The 20,176-nt window shown below is 39.9% G+C and overlaps 2 long non-coding RNA genes across 8 annotated transcripts; one reads left to right on the top strand and one right to left on the bottom strand.

The window, feature by feature from the left end:
• Window positions 1-8,109: 8,109 nt before the first annotated feature.
• LOC127152617 (uncharacterized) lies at window positions 8,110-14,384 on the top strand. 7 transcript variants are annotated; one of them, XR_007825113.1, is made up of 8 exons: window positions 8,113-9,013; window positions 9,637-9,669; window positions 9,767-9,838; window positions 9,946-10,053; window positions 10,136-10,278; window positions 12,356-12,424; window positions 12,694-12,775; window positions 13,580-14,384. It is a non-coding gene; the product is annotated as an uncharacterized LOC127152617 (long non-coding RNA). The 7 variants fall into 7 exon arrangements; XR_007825109.1 differs by having other exon boundaries at window positions 8,114-9,013; window positions 9,764-9,838; XR_007825112.1 differs by having other exon boundaries at window positions 8,110-9,013; window positions 9,767-10,053.
• Window positions 14,385-17,406: 3,022 nt separating this feature from the next.
• On the bottom strand, window positions 17,407-19,443 carry LOC127152616 (uncharacterized). Its single transcript, XR_007825106.1, has 3 exons — window positions 18,849-19,443; window positions 18,659-18,726; window positions 17,407-17,750 (listed from the first exon to the last, which is right to left on the bottom strand). It is a non-coding gene; the product is annotated as an uncharacterized LOC127152616 (long non-coding RNA).
• Between the last annotated feature and the right edge of the window lie 733 nt (window positions 19,444-20,176).

Below are 20,176 nucleotides of genomic sequence, written 5' to 3'. Positions count from 1 at the left end.
TCTGCCTTTTATTGTTTTATTTCTAAAGTACTTATTACTTTTACAAATTAATGTTTAAACATCCAATTAAGCTTTTGGGATTTAAATTGGATTCGTGACCTTGTTTTAATCAGCAAGTTACCACAGGAGTGTCAGCCCTTTGTACAGACTGGCATCATATAACACACAACTGGTAAGAAACTTTTTCCCCCTCTAACCCGCACATCTTAAATTTTATCTGAGTAAAAAATGACTGTGGAATGATGTTTTGTTTGTGGTTACAATTTCAATGTGAGGTTTAAACCATCTGCTGCTTATATTTGCAACCACACTTTTGGTTTTATCTTACCGAGTACACTTCTAAATATTAACATTATAATGAGCCAGCAAAGCATAATTTGATGAAAGGATAGCATGTTTTAATCATGGAACGGTAACCGAGTAAGATATGATAACATCGTTAGCATATGCTCCGACTGCATTTGATTCGTTATTTATTACCATCACACAATTTATGTAACTGAAACATGTCCCAAACTTCATATAAGCAAAAGATACACCTGTATGAACAAAATTCATAATTCTTGCATGATTACTGTGAACGTACTCAAAGCGCTGCTAGAGATTGCAAAAATAGCGGCAGATGGACAAAGAATCTGTCGGTTTTTATTTTATTTTTAAACTTTATTTTATTTTTTGTGGGGGATGTCCTTAATTAGTCAACTAGAGAAGCTGTCTATTCTTTACATTATGTTTTCCTTATCCTGGTAGTTCAAAGGCTGACTTTGTAGAGAAGCAGATGACTCTAACGCCACATGGTTATCTCATTATTTATGTAACGTGGACGCTGAGGCGGTGTAGAATCCAATTGCAGAAGTTTATTACAAACAACAGCAAACATACACGATGAAACAGGCAGAGGGTCAATAACCGGAAAAGCAGTCCAAAATGTAAACGTAATCCAAACGGCAGAGTGATAACACAGGCAGTGGGTCAAATACCATGAAGTCAGTCCAATCAGGCAAACAATCCGACAAGGGTAATCCGTAAACTCAATAACCAAAAGCAAAGCAAGACAGCAACAGGTAATCCAACAGAGTAAATAAAGAAACGCTCGGTAAGGCAGGTTAAACTGGCAATACTTCGCAAACGTCTGAGCACATGGTGAGTCCTTAAATACTGCCAAACAGGAAGTAGCAGTAGAAGCAGCAGAGGGAGTGTGCAGGCAGTTCTAGGGTGAGGGCTCCCTCTGCTGGCTTGGCGTTACAGAATCCCCCCCCTAGGAGCGACTCCTGGCGCTCAAAACAACAACAGTCCAGGTGGGTGGGGGAACAGAGGCTAAACAGGGGGTGGGGTGGAGGGCCAGGTCCATGTAGAGCAGGTGGGCCTGGATCGTGGAGCAGGGACGGACAGTGAAGCACTGGAGGACCTGGGCCATGGAGCAGTGGCAGACAGTGAAGCACTGGAGGACCTGGACTGGGGAGCTGTGGCAGACAATGTAACCTTGGAGGACCAGGGCCGTGGAGCTGTGGCAGACAGTGGAACCCTGGAGGACCTGGGCCGTGGAGCAATGGCAGACAGTGGAACCTTGGAGGACCTGGGCCGTGGAGCAATGGCAGACAGTGGAACCTTGGAGGGCCTGGGCCGTGGTGCAGTAGCAGACCGTGAAACACTGGAGGGCCTGGGCCGTGGAGCAATGGCAGAGTAGGAAGCCATGGTGAGGCAGGCAGAGCAGGCATAACAGGCAGGGCAGGCAGGGCAGCAGAGCAAGGAGCCATGGCGAGGCAGGCAGGGAGCCATTGCAGGGTAGGCAGAGCAGGCAGAGCAGACAGGAGCAGAGATATCCACAGTGGGACTAATGACATGCAAAGCAGAGCGGTGTGTACATGAATGCTTTCCTTGGTCTTCTTGATTGCGACATGGCAGACAGAGAGTTCATCCTGGGACGCCGCCCCCATAGGAGGATCTACAGCATGCGCTGACACCTCTGGGGGCATGGGCGCAGATGCTTGGGCAGGTGAGGCAGGGAAGTCATGAATGGCCTTCATGGCCGTGACAGGACGGGCAGAGAGTCCTTGGGGAAACGCCGCCCTTTTAGGAGATTCTGCAGCCGGAGCTGCTGCTTCTGGGGGCATTGGCGCAGACTCTTTGACAGAAGAGGCCTCTGGCGTAGACTCGTGGACAGGCGAGGCCTCGGGAGCAGACTCGTGGACAGGCGAGGCCTCAGGAGCAGACTTGTGGATGGACGAGGCCTCGGGAGCAAATTTGTGGACACACAAGGCCTCTGGAGCAGACTTGTGGACCGATAAGGCCTCTGGAGCAGACTCATGGACAGACGAGGCCTCTGAACCAGATTCGTTGATAGACGAGGTCTCTGGAGCACAGCGTGCTGCCCACACACTGAAAATGGCGATGGCCATTACAGGCAGCACAGTAGATAGTGGGGTGTCTGTTGACCTCGAGGGTGCTGATGCTATGGACTTATGGCTTGTGAATGTGGGCTCTGCGTGGCTTGGGAGCGTGGGCTCTGCGTGGCTTGGGAGCGTGGGCTCTGCGGGGTCAGCTGATACGTGAGGTGGCTTGAGAAGGTCAGAGGGGGCCTGGTGAGATTCTGGTAGAATAACAGTTTTATGACTTGACTCAGGGAGGCCTGCCGTGGCCGGACTTGACTCAGGAGCAACAGCAGTAACCTGACTTGGTTCATGGAGATCAACTGTGGTGTGGCTTGGTTCAGGGAGATCAGCTGTGGCTTGACTTGGTTCGGGAATAACAGCAGCAATTTGACTTGGCTCATGAAGATCAACTGTGACTTTGCTTGACTCAGGAACCACGGCTGTGACTTTGCTTGACTTGAGGGCTACAGCTATAGCTTTACTTGACTCAGGAGCAATAGCTGTAACTTGACTGGACTTCGGAAGAGCAGCTCTGACCTGACTTGACACAGGAAACACAGCTTTAACATGACTTGACGCTGGACCAACAGCTGCAGCTTGACTTGACTGTGGAACAACAGCCGTGACCTGACTGGACTCGGAAACTTGACTTGACTCAGGAAACGCAGCTGTAACTTGACTTGGAAACTTGACTTGACTCGGGAAACACAGCTGCAACGTAACTTGACTCAGGAACAACATGGCTTGGCTCAGGAACGACAGCTGTAACTTGGCTTGACTCGTGGGGCACAGCTGTGACTTGGCTTGACTCGTGGGGAACAGCTGTGACTTGGCTTGACTCGTGGGGAACAGCTGTGACTTGGCTTGACTCGTGGGGAACAGCTGTGACTTGGCTTGACTCGTGGGGAACAACTGTGTTCTTGCTTGACTCATGGAGAACAACAGCTGTATCTTGGCTTGGCTTGTGGAACACAGCTGTGACTTTACTTGACTCAGCTGCAACTTGACTGGAACCAGGGGTAGCTGCCATTTTAGCTGCCCATACAGCCATGAGGGGTGAGTCCAGTATGTGTGCCATCATGTGGTGTGACTTGGAGACAGCGACCATCTTATGGAGTGGCTCTGGGATGGCGGCCATCTTGTGGACTGGCTCGGGGAAGGCGGCAATCTTGTGGACTGGCTCTGGAATGGCGGCCATCACGTGAGCAGGCCCTGGAGCGGCAGGCATGGCGTGAGCAGGCCCTGGAGCGGCAGGCATGGCGTGAGCAGGCCCTGGAGCGGCAGGCATGGCGTGAGCAGGCCCTGGAGCAGGAGACGTGACGTGAGCAGGCTTTGGCTTTGCAGGCATGACGTGAACAGGCTTTGGCTTGGTGGATGTGGCCTGAGCAGGCTTTGGTTTGGCAGGCATGACGTGAACAGACCTTGGCTTAGTGGATGTGACTTGAGCTGGCTTTGGCTTGGCAGGCTTGGTTTGAGGAGCCTCTGGCGTGATGGTGACGATACCGGACATGAAGGTTGGGATGTGACGGGTCTCTGGTTTGCTTGAGGTGAAGGGAGCTGGTTGTGGTGGGATAGCTACTGCAGGATTGCGGGGTCCCTCGTCCGCAATCCCGACAGTAAAAGGTGAGCCACTTAAACGCAAAGCTAAGTCTATGTATTTTTCAAGAGTCCAGTGTGGGGTATTGCGTGGCATGAGACGTGAAATGTCCTTACTTAAACCAAACCGGAAAAGATCTTTGAGAGATGTATCGTTAAAGTTCACCTGATAACACAGATCACAGAAGTCGGTTACATAATCCTCTATTGGATGGTTTCCTTGTCGGAGACTGATGAGACGATCTGCTGGGTCCATGGTTGGTTGTGTATTTGTAACTTCCGCTGGATTCTTGGGTGGCGAAGTATTCTGTAACGTGGACGCTGAGGCAGTGTAGAATCCAATTGCAGAAGTTTATTACAAACAACAGCAAACATACACGATGAAACAGGCAGAGGGTCAATAACCGGAAAAGCAGTCCAAAATGTAAACGTAATCCAAACGGCAGAGTGATAACACAGGCAGTGGGTCAAATACAATGAAGTCAGTCCAATCAGGCAAACAATCCGACAAGGGTAATCCGTAAACTCAATAACCAAAAGCAAAGCAAGACAGCAACAGGTAATCCAACAGAGTAAATAAACGCTCGGTAAGGCAGGTTAAACTGGCAATACTTCGCAAACGTCTGAGCACATGGTGAGTCCTTAAATACTGCCAAACAGGAAGTAGCAGTAGAAGCAGCAGAGGGAGTGTGCAGGCAGTTCTAGGGTGAGGGCTCCCTCTGCTGGCTTGGCGTTACAATTTACTCAACCTTATGCTGTCTCAAACTCATATGATTTTCTCTTGGAGGACAAATAAAGATATTGTCGTGGAGAACTGATGTCTGTTTTGCCCATATGGAAGACTGTATCTGTTGGTATTAAAGTTTGGTCCCTATTTTCTTTTGCATTGTAGGGACAAACAGATATCTCATCTCCATTAAATCTATTGCATCATCAGAGTTTAAATCAGCATACGGGTAAGTAAATAAGAAAATTATCAGTTTTGAATTCTACTCTAAGTATAATAGTTTTATTGCCTCTGTAGAATATTGCAATAAGTAGCATATTAGTAATACTTTTCATTACTAATAGATGTCTGCCACTCCTTCTGACCTTGAGAAACCTGCCTGTGACTCCTAGCTTGATCCTTCTTGGTAAGTATATGTCACTAAAACAAAGCTCACGCTCCAGACTGACACTAGATTCTATTATCAGGAAAAGATCCACCTTAATCTGCCTCATACTAGAATCCATTTATCATAAATGCAGCATGTATGACTTGTGCAGTGTATTCCGAGACTTCAGATAAAGGAGAAGTCCACTTCCAGAACAACAATTTACAAATATTTTACTCACCCCCTTGTCATCCAAGATGTTCATGTCTTACTGTCTTCAGTCGTACAGAAATTATGGTTTCTGAGGAAAACATTTCCGGGTTTTTCTCCATATAATGGACTTCATTGGTGCCCCGATTTTGAACTTCCAAAATGTAGTTTAAATGCAAATACAAAGGGCTCAAAATTATCCCAGCCGAGGAAGAAGTGTCTTATCTAGCGAAACGATGGCTCTTTTTTTTTTTTTCGAAAATTTAAAATTCGTATACTGTTTAAGCACAAAAGCTCGTGTAGCACAGGCTCTGGGATGCACATCCACGATGCTACGAATTAGTGAAGCGTTGTTCTTGAATGATTTGTTCATTTTGAACATCTCGGGGAGTCATTCGTTCAGTCACGCATGCGCAAGATCCTATTATGTTCTGTACTGGAATTAGTTAACCTGTTTCGAGTCTTCTGGTTTTTTTTATTTTGCTGAACGAGACTCAAAGGTCCGAGCCGGTAAAATGATCCGAACTTCCAATCACTACTACGAATAATGTCTAAGTTCATTGTCTTTGTACTCCGGCTCAATAAGGTAGAGTATGGCGAAAAACTCTTATTTATAAAAAAATCTGATTTTTTGTTGTACCTTTTTGTTTGTAAACAGCGTTTGACTTACACTTTCTTAGTCTTTGCGCGTTAGCTTTGTAAACACTGGGTCTGTAGTTCCGCCTACATTCCATGTGACCTTTCGACGTGATTCAGTAGTATGTAGCATCGTGGACGTGCATCCCAGAGCCTGTGCTACACAAGCCTTTGTGCTTAAAAAGTATAGAAATTTTATTTCGTGCTCCGATCAGGATTTTTGAGGCCGATTACTGATCGCCGATCACAGGAAGCTGTATCTGCCAATCCGATTACCGATACCGATCTTTTTAAAGCCTCCTATTAATCATGTAGAATTATTTATAGAGATATTCATTTTTTTTTTTTTTGAGAGAGAGAGGGAAGTATTTTTTTAATTTGAGGGGTGGAGGGAAGCATTTTTTAGACTTAAAAATAAATAAATAAAATTAAAAAAATAATATATATATACAGTGTTGGGGAGTAACTAGTTACATGTAACGAATTACGTAATTTAATTACAAAATAAATGTAACTGTAATTAGTTACAGTTACTAAGAAAAAAAGTGTAATTAAATTACAGTTACTTCTGAAAACAGTAATGATTACAAAGGGGGTTACATCTGTTTGTTTTTTTTTTTTTCCCTTCACACACAGATTTAATTGACTTTCAACGGGACTTTAAAGTTTTTTTTGTTTTTTAGAATTGTGCAATTATTGCACAATAGGTCCGTGTAACGGTTTGCAGTTCTTTGTTCAATTTTCACCATCAAAATTAACCAGATAAAATTTGGCTTCAAACTTTCATTTTCTGTTTTTTTCAAAAGCCTCTCTGTTTAATTTTCTAGTCTACAAGTTTAGGTTGTGGCATCCGAATAAGACTTTTGAACAAACATAAAACATGACTCGTTATTCTGATTTTCCTTTTTCTTTTTGTGTGTGTGTGTTTTGCGCTCAAGGTTGGTCCGTACCATTACCGCCGGGATGGGGACGGGGAAATGATTCGCGATACGCGCTTTAAAGTCCCGTTTGAATCAAATGATTCGCGATACACGCTTTAAAGTCCCGTTTGAATCAAATGATTCGCTATACCAGCTTTAAAGTCCCGTTTGAATCAAATGATTCGCTATACCAGCTTTAAAGTCCCGTTTTGGGACTTTGTTTTAGGCTCCGTTTACACGAAGGGAAGACGCAGATATTTCCCTGTGGTTTGGCCTCTCATTTACACGAAAACCCCGTTTTTATCACAGAAAACGATTATTTCTAAAAACTCCGGCCAAAGTGGAGATTTCTGATAAGAAGATTTCTGGGAGAAACGGGGTTTTAGGTTCTCAAACGTCACATTATGCGCCAGAAAATGCTTAACGTCATGTGAGCGCCCTATTTATTTTGGATTTTGATTGGCTTGCATGGCTTTATTCTTTTCCCTATACTGCCGCCCATAGGTTTGGCATAGTTATTATGGCGCTCGATGGGGTATTTATGCGGGTTGATATAAATGACAAGTTTTTTGAAAACGATGTTGTGTGCACAGTGTTATTATTGAAAACGGAGGGGAGGAAATATTCGTTTCTCTAAATACCCGGCTATGTGTAAATGTGGCCTTAAAGTCCCGTTTTGAATCAAATGATTCGCGATACGCGCTTTAAAGTCCAGTTCTCAATCGACTGATTCGCGATCCGATTGAAGCGCTTCGAAACAGTAAATCATTTTGCGACGCGCGTGGTTTACTGATTCAGAGTTTCAAAAAGCTCCCTTGATACCGTGTTGTTTGCTCGCTTTATCTATATAATTTATTCGTTGTTTGAAATGAAATCATTACAATTAATAGGCCTAACTTACAATGTTTTTATTCAATTGTGATCACGTTAGACAGTTTCAGTCGTATTAAAAACATTTCATGACGTGACACTCATTACCTGGTACTTGCCTAAAAAGTTTTCAAAAGGTTTTTTTCCATATAATATGCAGTTTGGTATATAATGTGCATTGTTACCAGATTACACTAACAGTTTGGTCAACCTCCGCCTATGGAGTGAGAGTTTTCAAAAGTATCCCCCCTCTGCTTTTTTCCACAAATCGCACCATAAATATATATATCCCAGCAAACACAGTACGTTGTGACGACGTCGTCAGTTCGTCGTCCTTTGGTCAGCGCGACAAAGTTCCATTTTCCATTTTTTAGAATATTGGCTAACGTTCCAGAAACGTCGTGGGCACGTCCTCAACAGACGTCGCTAGTTAGTCCCATCGGGAACGTTGTGGCGACGTGGTCCCTTGGTCTCTATAGTATAGGTCTACCAGTATTTTATTTACAATATATTTACAATTGATAAATATAAAATGCTTACAATTTAAAATGTTAGATATTTATTCGTCAAGACTGACATTCCATTTATACATGCTAGAGAGATATTCAAGGCTTTAGAATGTTGGCTGACGTTCCAGAAACGTCGTGGGCTCGTCCTCTACAGACGTCGCTATTTGGTCCCATGGGGAACGTTGTAGGGACGTGATCCCATGGTCTCTAGCCAGCATACACAGTATGTTGTGAGGACGTCGCCGGTTGGTCGTCATTTGGTCAGCGTGACATTACTTGACAACGTCGTGAGGACGTCGTGGTAACGTTCCATTTTTCAGAATTTTGGCTAAGGTCCCAGAAACGTCCTGTGCACGTTCTCAAAAGACGTCGCTAGTTAGTCGCATGGGAACGTTGTAGCGACGTGGTCAGCTGGTCTGCAGATAACTTTTCATATTATTGCACTACATGTATTTGGCCTATCTTTTTAAGGTGTATACCATTTGGATAGCCTATAATAAGGGAAATATACTGAATTAATCAAGCATTTTGCATGATGGCATGAATTGTTATAGAAATATAATAATTATGCCGTCATTTAAAATGTAGATATATATGTGTCATCAAATTAATGACAAAACAAAACCAAATAGTTTGTTGGCAAATAACAATAATTCATGCTTGTGAATGACAGAAGAAATTTATTGAGAAACGGCATCGGACAAGTGAACATTTAAACCAGCGCACTTCACTTTTTGAGTGCTGCGTAAGTGCGCGTGCCCGTCACTTTAACGGTCAACTTCCAGCAGACGGACACGAAGGAAAAGGTAAGCGCTATAAATCTATTTTTATTCATCGTTTTTGATGATATAACGTTAGATATCATGTAAGATGATTAGTGTTTTGTATTTTTGTAGGTTTTCTATATTAATTTCGTAAATAAACGCCATGTTTGGTTATGTCGCGGTCTGAGGTAACGTTAACTGCTAAAATCAAGAGATATTGTATTCCTTCTTTTTAGTTAAGTTTAAAATGTAACACAATAAACTATACAGTATTCACTGTCAAATTAAAACTTCAACCGTAATAGTTTGTTTGACTGCCTGCCACTCTCGCTTTATGTTGCTCATGCTAGCCATATTGTAAGTTTGAATATAAACTACTGTTTAAACGTTTAATTAGACGCTAGCGAAATTACCTTCAGTGTATGTGGGAACAATAATTTCCGCATTTTCCCCTCGAGCAACAGACCTGTAAATTGTCATTTGCTCACTATTGGTGTTAAAGGTGTTTTTTACATGCTTGCTTTTTATGCTAGTTAAGTTACCTTTCATTCACAAATAAGATCTGATACGTTCGTTTTAACAAATCTTTTAATAAACAAGTGGTTAATTTTCTTTTAATAAGTGGTTAATTTTCTTTTAATAAACAAGTGGTTAATTTTCTTTAGGTCCTGACTGCCAATGAACCAGGCAATGATTCAGTGAGTTGCTTATTAGAAAAGATGCCCAATTTCTTACTACCTAGTAGACTCAATATTTTATTCATTGTTGTAAAACTAACATACTTTTTGTCAGCAGGTGGAGAGATAGTCTGGGCAGCGCCAAGCCAACAACTATTATGATTATGAGTAGGGATGATTATCAGAACAGGTACTGATTTGGCTCCTGACTTGTTCAGTACTGAAAAACTGACATAAGCTACAGGACCAACAGTGCTGCTATTGGTGTTTTTGTATTGTTGATTCTTTCCTCTTTAGAAATAACTGCATATCATCCAAACCATCTCCAAATGAATGGCTGCAAGGATCCAGGATCATGAGATAATCCGTCATGAAAACTGTTTCATAGGAATCAGCGAATCCTGGGTGAAGAACTAAACCTCATTGTTTTAGTGTCACTAACTATAGATTTAAATTGATTTTAGTGGCTTATATGTTTATATTTCAGGCCTGCCTGATCATTCTGTTGCCCTAGATGTGAAGACACACTGGAACTGCATTTCTCATGGTTGAAAGAGTTGCGCATCGATATCCAGACATACAAGAAGCCTTCCTGGACCCACACGACAAAATGCTCAGGAGGAGAGGCAGGTAATCCACAGGGTTGGATTTTACAATTTACTCATAACTAGATAGATACCACTTAAAGGAGAAGTCTACTTCCAGATCAAAAATTAGGGGTGCACCGATACCGGTATGAGGTACTGTATGAGCTTGACGAGTTAATATTGTTTTCTCACAGACATTACTCAGAAGTTTGTAGTTCTGTCAGATATGTCAAAAATAAGTAAGTAAAACAATGCACAAGTTATCTAAAGATAGGGAGAGAGAGGGGGCGGGGGAGCGCAATTCTGTTGCGTGATCTTTATTGATGTTCGCTCACTTAGCACACACATAATTTGGATTAAAACTAATTTGGAAATATAAAATTTATAGGGGCATTCACTATAAAGCATACACAACTTTATTGGCGAAAATATCACTGTTAGGAGATTTATAACAAATAGTTCCCTGCATTATTACAACAAAACGTGTGATTACAGTAGCTGCTGCAATGGAGCAGCTCTACTGCTAATAAATTAAAGATGATGTACCATAGAGCAAAAAATGAACAGTGAAAGTAATGAAAACTTAGGTGTAAGTGTTAAGCAAAAACTAAGTGTAGATATAACTGAAAGATATAGTCAAATCAAAAATTATTCAGACACTAGTATAATTTTTATTTATTTTTTAATTAATGGGCAGGACACTATAGTTCATTTATGTAAATCAGCAAAATAAAGTAAAAGTGTGACATTATACCCCAAAAAAATTTCATACAGTAAAATTGATTACTTGGGATCAAAAATGATAAGTTCCATTTTGCAGAGAAATATTGTCTGATAATGTGAGAAAAGATGTCTGAATAAATTTTGGTTTGATTGTATCTATTTGATAAATGAAGTTAAACAACTAACATTTTTACATATTCTTTTAGTTTCTGTACCCAATATTTTATAAATTTACCGGTAAATTAAAAAACATTGATATCGGTACTCAGAATCGGCAAGTACCAAAAATAAAACCATCAATATCGGTCGTACTGAAAAAAAGTGGTATCGGTGCATCCCTAGTACTCACCCCCGTGTCATCCAAGATGTTCATGTCTTTCTTACTTCAGTCATAAAGAAATTATGTTTTTTGAGGATTCAATTCAGTATTTTTCTTTATATAGTAGACTTCTATGGTGCCCCGAGTTTGTTAACGATCCCAAATGTGGTTGTAAACAACCTCGGCGAGGAAGACGGGTCTTATCTAGTGAAACGATCAGTTATTTTCATAAAAATAATACAATTTATATACTTTTTAATGTCAAATGCTCGTCTTGTCTTGCTCTGCCTAAACTCTTTTTTCGGTACATGACAGTTAGGGTGTGTTGAAAAACTCCCATCTCATGTTCTCTCTCAACTTCAAAATCATCCTATATCGCTGTTTTACCTTTTTTTTATGGGTATTTGATCTCCTTTGCTTGTTCACTTTGCAAAGACTGGGTCATAATTTCAAAAAACATAATTTCTTATGACACTCCTTACAAATATGTATACAAACACATATACCTCAGGATGACTATTCTCCTTTAAGTATAGTACATGCACTTAAACTTTATTTATTTATTTTTTTTTCTTTTTATATTGCACTTATATTGTATTGCACCTCCCGAGCTCCTGGCCATTTTTAAATGTGTAAAAAAAAAATGTAGTTGGCCTGAATTTGACCATTGTGAAGACTCCCCTAGGGCTGCACGATAAAATCGCATGCGATTGTCAGACGCATTAGTCAATAAAGCTGGTTCTTTGATTAGTAGTAGATCACCATCACATGCATTCAGCTGGAGCAGCAATTAATACACAGAGTCGTAAATGACTGACAAGCTACGCAGAATCACGCTCATAATCAAATGCAATTCATCTGCGATTATGAGCACAATTTTGCGTAGCTTGTGAGTGATTTACGACTCCATGTAAAAACTGCCGTTCCAGCTGAATGCAGGTGATGGAAATTTACTACTAATCAAAGAAACTGGCTTTACTGACTATACGTGCGTGATAATTTCATGCAATTTATCGTGTAGCCCTACTCTCCCCATGCCTAAATCATACACAAAATCATTTTGCTGTGTTTCCCGCAGGATTTTTTTGAGACTATGGAGGATAGCTGGACCTTGGTCTGCCTGGGGGATCTGGGGCCATGGTCTTGTGTAAGAAATAATGTACTGTACAGTTTAAAGTTAAATTTGTCTATCTGGTGCAATTTGAGAGTTCAGTATTAAGAGCTCCAACCCATGCACAGTGTGTAAATTTAACAAAAAAGAAAATCTATGCCAGGGTTCCTCAAATCTTACCCAGGAGGGCCAAAAAGAAGCTGAAGAACTACTTAAGATTTCAAAAGGCACCTTGACAGTTTGTGGCCACCATCAAAAAAAGTCTGGGGTGACTTATCCAAATTCTCTGTTATTTTTTTGTGTAGATTCAAAGGAAAGGTGAAAAATGAGGAAGTCTGGGAATGACTGAAGAAGGCAGCTGTGAGGGAAGGCAGTAATCATCAGAACGTAAGTTCTTTGAGAATGTGTGCATTGTTTATTATAAGATGTGTTTTCATTTAAATTTAGAAATGTATACTGTTGGACAAACTTTGAAATTAATCTTAAAATGTAAATCATTTCTGTGATCAAAGCTGAATTTTCAGCATCATTACTCCAGTTGTAAGTGTTCAAAAACATTGTAATTTGCTGATTTGCTGCTCAAGAAACATTTCTGATTATTATCGGTGTTGTTGAAAACAGTTGTGCTGCCTACATTTTTTTTTTTTTTTTGTACACTACAGTTCAAAAGGTTGGAGTCACTAAGATTTTCTTTTCATTGGGAAGACTTTAATAGCAAGGATGCATTTAATTGATCAAAAGTGATAGTAAAGACATTTATAATGTTACAAAAGATTTTAAAAAAAAGCTTTTTTGTTTTATTTTTGTATTCATAAAATAATTCTGAAAAACCACAATTTACACAGAAAAATTAAGTAGCACAACTGTTTTCAACATTGATAATCAGAAATCTTTCTTGAGCATCAATTCATCATATGAGAATGATCATGTGACACTGAAGACTGGAGTTAAGGCTACTGAAAAATTCAGCTTTGCCTCACAGGAATGAAATACATTTTAAAGTGTATTTGAAAAACACTAGAAAACATTGTTCAAAATAATATTTCACAATATTACAGTTTTGTACTGTAAGTTTGATTAAATGGACTTGAATAGACTTCTATCGAAAAACATTGAAACACAAAGACTGCAGATTTTTGACTGATTGTGTACATACATGAGCAACATTAACAGGGTGATCCTCCCTTTCAGGTGCCAGAGAATGATATTGGCAGTACAGGCTCAGGATGGCGAAGAGGAGGAAGAACATATTTGACATCAGAGTACTCGGGTACTATGGTCCTTTGGTAATGACAATATTGTTTAGGTTTTGGTTTTGATAGTGAAGCAGTATTGAAACACATCACCATCAGATATTTGTAGCAGGTGTTTCATACACAGGACACTCAGGAAACAAATTAACTTAAAGTAATAAAGAAGTCACTACTGAATTGTTTCCTTTCTTTTTATCAGTGTCTTTTTTTTATACCAGATTATAGGGAGTTGTCAATGAGTATTGATTAATTATTGATCATTTTTACCAATAAAATCGTTAACTATACCCATCAGTAATGAGAAACTTTTCAGTAACATTAAAACAATTCAGTAAAATTTACAAGATTTATGTATTGATGTGTTGAATTATCTGTGCTCATGACTTGGTAACACTTTGCATGGTTAAAGAATAGGTGTAATATTCAAAATGTATTGGCTTACTGTTTGTAGAAATAACACTAAATAAATGCTGATTAATAAATGAATGCACTGTTTTTGCTCATTTAATGTTTAGAATGTAATGTTTTTGTAATGGTTTGCATGTATGTATTGAATATATTCACTAAAATCTCCTATAACGATTAAAAAACATTAGAATTAAGTGTTTTATTTTTTTTATAGCAGAAAATGTTTATGAGTTTGTCATTTATATACCTATTTAAAGGTGGTACGAGCACATCCTCTGGACCAGACTAAAGGTGAGAAGTAAAAATTTTAAATATAAGGAACGTGGTAGTTTGGTTGTCAGGACGTACTGGTTCGGTCGTTAGGACGTATTTGTCACGTCCCACCAACATAACATTGTAACGTCACCACGACGAATATGGGAATCACAAAGTTACGTTGCTGGTTCGTTATTTGGGACGTCGCTGCGACCAATCTGGTCCTTTAGAGTCACGTCCTCACAACGTGCTAGTTTGGTCCTTGAGACGTAATCGCCACGTTCCAGCGACGTCCGAAATAACGTCGCCACGACGAATATGAGAATCACAAAGTTACGTCGCTGGAACGTTATTTGAGACGTCCCTGCGACCAATCTGGTCCTTGGTCGCTGAGACGTACTCACCACGTTCCAGCGACGTACGAAATAACGTCGCTACGACGAATATGGGAATCACAAAGTTACGTCGCTGGAACGTTATTTGGTACGTCGCTGCGACGAATATGGTCCGGTCCAGTAACGTTGTCACGACGTAACTGTGTTAGCCGGGATATTGTGTGTGTGTGTGTGTGTGTGTGTTCGGGTTTTTCTATCCCGATGGGGACTGCATTTGATTCAAAACGGGACTTTAAAGCGCGTATCGCGAATCATTTGATTAAAACGGGACTTCATTATTTTGATTTCAAATCCAAACATTGTTATTGAAAATACCTTTTCAGCATATTTACCGCAACCAGTGCGCTGTCTGTCACTTTAATTCGTTAACGATCTCTACACTGCTGCAGACGAACTGCTCCTGGAACGCACTACTACACCGCAACCGTGTGCAGCTTGAACGCTTTAATCCGTTAGCATGAGAGCGGAAAAAATACGCACTGCAAACGGAGGTATGTGAACGTGGCGTTAGGTGTTTAAGCTTCAAGTGTGCATGAGCGCCCAGTCTCCAGAAGAGCGCGCGAGCTCTGAATGGTTAAACACTGGAAAGAATTAAAAAGAAAAGCAGTTTACAAACTTTAGCGATGATGCGACACTAATTCTATTGTGCAAGTAACAATTCCTGTGTCAACTGTGCAGCTCGCTTATAGACAGACGGGATGTGATGATTGGAAGCCATTTGCGCACTTTCGGTAGATAAAGAGAGAGAGAGCGCGGCCATTCACTCGCGCTGTTTGTGAAATTACGGCTCACCTAAGGTTTTCAGATTACTCTATAAGTTATTTAATGAAGAAATATTAATTGTACCTCACCTTAAGCATTATAATTGTTTTACCCGGGCCGAAAAGCGCCTGCATGTTGTACCAAACCTCTCACGGCAGGCGCGTCATCAGCTTTAGATGATCGGTTGGTTTATGAGATCGGCCTTTTTAGAGACCGCCGATCAAACTTTCCCAAGGGATTATCGGCCGGTAATGATCGGTAGCCGATCAATCGGAGCACCCCTAGTTTAGAGCCCTTTGAAGCTGCATTTAAACTACATTTTGGAAGTTCAAAATCGGGGTTCAAAGTCCATTATAGGGAGAAAAATCCTGAAATGCTTTCCTGAAAAAACATAATTTCTTCACGACTGAAGACAGAAAGACATGAACATCTTGGATGGCAAGGGCGTGGGTAAATTATTTGTGAATTGTTGTTTTGGAAGTGGAGTTCTCCTTTTGATTATCCACTAGTTTTTAGTTAGAAAGTTTAATTTGCCAAATCAAATTATACACAAGAATATGTTCTGAAGATTTTCTTCTCTTATTTTTCAGATACTTTATTGGAATAAATCCAGAAAAGAGGATCAAAGCTGCATGGAGAAAAGAGGTGTCTAAAAAACTGCAAAAACTGCAGAAGAAGACCTAAGATGATGAAGAGGAACATCAGTCCAGAAGTATATCATCCTTAACTCAACCTTGCTGTCTCAAACCGGTAGGACTTTCTCTTAGAGGACAAATTAAGATATTGTCATAGAGAAATGTTAGCCCATTCAATAGAAGACACATGGGAACCAAACCTTTGAGCTCCATAAGGAACATAAAGGTATGATTAATTAAAGACACCAGTCATTTCATCTGATATCTTTCATAAACAATTTGTTAAAAAAAAAAAAAAAAAAAAAAACAATAAAAAAACATTAGCTGGTGTTCACTGAAGCCTGAGAGTACATTTGTATTTTATGAACAAATAAAGACTTTATGCATGTTTGTATGTTTGTATGCATGCCTGTTTTATGGAATATTGTAAAAGTTTATCTAGTGTTATATCAGAATAAAATAACAAAACATAACTTGACTTTGTTCTCTTTTGTAATACAGTCAAATAGAAAATGCAGGGTATGATATGCACTGAAAATTGAGATCATGGAGTTACAAGTAGTATGTTATTTAACATATATGCTGCTAAATTACAGCTGAATACTGTAGATGACAAAACAGCATTTTGCTGTTAATTTCAAAAACAGTAGCACACTGTATTTTTACAGTACAGTGCTGGCAACTACAGCTGGTTGTGAACAAAAATCATAAACATTAAACAAGATTAATTTTGTCACACCCCTGTGGACTGTTTTGTTGGTTTAGCCCTTCTGTGCCCTTATATGGTCTTTCCTGTTCCGTTTCTTGTTAAGTCTTTATTGGTTAATTATCTACACCTGTCTTTGTCTGGTTGGCTACCCTTTATACACTCTAAACCCGGATAAGTTGAATTTACTTAAAAAATTGGAGGAAACTGGTTGCCCTAAAAAAATTTAAGTAATGTAAAGTTTATTTAACTTAAAATGTTTTGTAATATGAATTACAAAGGTCATTTCATTTAACTTAAAATGTTTTGTAACATCATTTCATTTGCAATTATTATAACTATTATATTTAAGTCAAATATACTAATTTCCAAGTTAAATCTATATCAAATGTTTTATTTTTCCAATTTGTTAACCTAGAAAATTAAGAAAAAAGCAAACAAATAAAGGAACATTAATGCAATTTTCCCTTTTATTTAAAATCAATTCAATTACAAATATTCAATTGAAAACACAACAAAACCATTTTTTCATATCCTGAAAACATTTCCCCATAAAACATGGGAGAAAAAAAGTTCAAAAAGATACTAGTTCAACAAATTAACTTATCGTTAAGCACACAAACAAGTTTTCCTCAATCGCAACAAACAGCATCAAAACGATATGTTTTTTCCACACTCTGAGTTCACACTATTGGCAATACTGAATTTTAGGTGTCAGCTCACCTTTTCCCGACAAAAAATATAAAATACTTTTCATACACTTAGGATAGTCCAGGTGTAGGCAGGGAAATCAGTCTGAAAACAATGGACATAGAAGGCCTGAGATTGGTCAGTTCATCCATTACCAAGCTTTCTTCCAAGATGATTCCCACTCTAGATGAGGTGAGCTGTGAACTTTCTTGATCAACGCTGAGGATTCTTACTGAAGTCTGTCTTGTCAGCTGCCTCCTAACAGAGGAAGAAACAGAACGACAAATACATTATCAAGTCAGTTAGACAATGCTGTTGTTAAATACTCAAAGTCATATGCTGCCTTCACACCATGTCATAATTACTTTAATTCTGAGAGGACAACATTGTGATGTTCAGCTTGTGAGCTGTTCATGTCAATAGACTGGGAATTGCGCTTTTCTATGGCAACACTATCAATGTCTAAATTAATCTGGAGCAGTCAGATACAGTGGTTAGGTGGTACAGCTCTCAGAAAATTTCCAGTTTACAGATGGTAATTAGACTTTAGGGTTTACGTTTAATTGTACATCTACAGAATATTTAAAGTAAAAAACACATACAAACACTACTGGCATATGGTCAGGAAGATCGGTGTTATTCAGGAAAGCTTGTAAACAACAGGAATGAGTGCAGGACAGACTCACACCATCATCATTATGAATAATCTTCTGACACACACTGTGCTAGTCAAAGTGATCATCCTCAGAACAGGTCTCAGTTAACCCACGACATACAGTTGATCTTGAACTTTGGTGTGAAGGTGGCATAAATGTGAACAAGGAAATTGTTTTGTTCTTGAATAATTTCCATGTTTGAACAAAGAGACAGGGCTTCACAGACAGGGCTTAGCTTAAGCCAGGACTAGGCCTTAGTTAAATTAAGATACTTAAATAGCTTTTATAAAAACACCTTAAAAACATTACTGGTGTGCATCTTGAGAAAAGAAAAATGGCACTGACATATTTTAAAATATGTCATTACAAGGTATTTTCAGTAAAGACTCCTTGTCATGTTATTAAACATGTTATTTTATTCTGAGACTGGCCTTAAGCCTTGTCTGTGAAACCAGGAGGAAAATGTGTAAATAGCAGTGCTCTCTTATCAGTTATTAGGATCATACTTACACTTTCAAAGCATCTCTTCCATTTCTTCTTTCTTCCAAAACAAGATAGTCGTTAAGAGGACTCTGAACCTAGATAGAACAGAAGTATATTCATCTGCCTTTGTATTTATACCGCTAATTAACGAAAACTTACGCTTTCAAACAATAGCCATGTCTAAATTAAACGTGGTACATTAACGTACTGCACTCACCATATTAGCTCCACCTTTGTCGCTCCTCGGCTGGAATCGCGGCTACTGTATGAGTAAAACTAAATTTACACTCCTCACAAACAACAGCTCCTCGAGTGAAAAAGAAATCATTGAAAGAAAAAGGCAAAAAATGTTAGTCGAACTCGCCAGTCAGGGGTTCAAGCGCAGGCGAGTGAGAACACTAGCTATCAACGGATGAGAAATGTCCCGTCGTTTAGACGAACAACAACTTTTGCCGATCACAAAGAGTTTCTCGAGGGACGTGATAAAAGATAAATGGCGGAAAACAATGCCAATAGAACTATATAAATCTAAATTTCCACATTCATCCACAGCTTAAATTCATACACAATCACAGTGACAAAATGGCGCTGTTACTCGCAGCACCGGTGGAGGAGGCGTGGTCAGGAGATAAATTTCATAATACGAGTTAATTTAACTTAAGTTTATTCACAGGTTCAAATATGTCTACAAATTAGTAGAATCTACTTATATTTTATAAGCAATGCAGTAAAACTTAAATATTGTGTTCAATTGTAATTAAATGGTTTAATTAGATACAAAATCCGGGCTTACAGTGTAAGTTTGATTCAGTTCTTTTGTTCCTGTCCGATCTTAACGTTATGTGAGTGTTCCTTCATACACACATCCTGACAGAAGATCGGACCAAAACAAGATGATGGCTGAGGAAGATCTGTGGGGTTTGCGGCAAGGCAGTCGGAAGTTGGAGCAGTATGTGGAGGAATTCTTCGAGCTTGCTAACCAGCTGAGCTGGCACGACGCTGCTCTAGGTGTGTGTTTTCAGCTGGGGCTGGACGATGAGACTACTGGTTGCGATCTTCCCGTGTGTGAGTGTCCCCTGATCGAACTGTTTAATCTCGTCCTTTATTTAAATGGTTCTAAATTCGAAGTCGAAGAAATAATGGAGGATTACATGTCTCCTCGTCCGGCCCCCTCTGGAACACGCTGCGTCGTGTCGGCTCGGCTCACACCTGGCCGGGAACCTCCACATACCACGCCAACGGCTCGGACCGCCTACCCCGCCCCAAACGACCCCACATCATTCAAGGATCCATCCGCTTCCTCAGCCCGGAACCACCGGCTGCGGCCCGCTCAAGTCAGCTGGCCGCTCATGTGGCAGGCCAAATATATATTAAGAACCTAATGGACCTGGCTCTCCCCATGGGGTTTTCATGTATCTCCTCTGTTGGATATTCCCCTGTGTTTTGCCATTAAAGACTGTTCAAGTGTATTCCATGACTCCTGCATTCTCCTTACAACCTTATATGTTGTATCATTTAATGAATATTCTTAAAAATAGTTTTCAT

Source organism: Labeo rohita, chromosome 21 (genome assembly GCF_022985175.1).
Source record: "Labeo rohita strain BAU-BD-2019 chromosome 21, IGBB_LRoh.1.0, whole genome shotgun sequence".
In the NCBI taxonomy this organism is placed as follows: Eukaryota; Metazoa; Chordata; class Actinopteri; order Cypriniformes; family Cyprinidae; genus Labeo; species Labeo rohita.
This window is presented reverse-complemented; position numbering and strand designations above follow the sequence as displayed.